The sequence below is a fragment of the Papaver somniferum genome, chromosome 6 (genome assembly GCF_003573695.1).
Source record: "Papaver somniferum cultivar HN1 chromosome 6, ASM357369v1, whole genome shotgun sequence".
In the NCBI taxonomy this organism is placed as follows: Eukaryota; Viridiplantae; Streptophyta; class Magnoliopsida; order Ranunculales; family Papaveraceae; genus Papaver; species Papaver somniferum.
In genome coordinates, this window is record NC_039363.1 from 127,178,833 (window position 1) to 127,179,633 (window position 801).

The 801-nt window shown below is 39.7% G+C and overlaps 1 pseudogene; it reads left to right on the top strand.

Annotated features, from left to right (window-relative positions):
* Positions 1-330: 330 nt before the first annotated feature.
* On the top strand, positions 331-430 carry LOC113292136 (annotated as a pseudogene).
* The last annotated feature ends 371 nt before the right edge of the window (positions 431-801 follow it).

An 801-nucleotide genomic window follows, 5' to 3' on the forward strand; every position in this document is an offset into this window, starting at 1 on the left:
TTCAATATTTGGCCTTCCCAAAAAGGCTCCACTCTACCACTAGTCTGGCCCACTTCTAAGGCTTCTAACCTTTTTGCTATAGCAGCAATTTTGGCATCTGATTCATAGCCTCCTTCTACCCTATTAACGTTTCCTCTACTTAAAAGAATTGTTTTCTGGGGTGCCCTACTATTTTCCCATTGCTGGGTTTTTTCGGCGATTTCATTAAAAAATTCCATCGCCGCATCAACAGTTTGGTTTTCAAATCCACCAGTGCATAGAGACTCAACCATGGTCGTTGTGGAATAATCTAAACCCTCATAAAGGATCTGAACTAGCCTAACCTTTTCTAAACCATGATGAGGACACTGGGATAATAAATCATTGAACCTTTCCAAATACCTATATAAAGATTCTCCCTCTTGTTGTGAAAATGTGCATATTTGCGTCCTAATAGACGATGTTTTGTGCCTAGGGAAAAACTTATTGAAAAAGGCAGATGTAAGTTGTTCATATGTCTCAATTGACTCGGAGTCCAAACTATACACCACGACTTGGCCTTATCTTTCAGGGAAAATGGGAATAACCTAAGTTTCAAAGCATCATCATCTAAGCCTCTAATTCTTAGAGTACTACAAATTTCCTCAAAATCCCTAACATGGTAATAAGGGTTTTCATTTTCTTTCCCTAAAAAGATTGGGAGCATCTGTAAGGTCCCAGGTTTCAGTTCATAGGGTGCCTCCGTTTCAGCTAACTTAATACACGAAGGACGGGTAGTCCTAGTTGGATTCAACAAAGCTTTCAAAGTTGCCATTTCTGGCG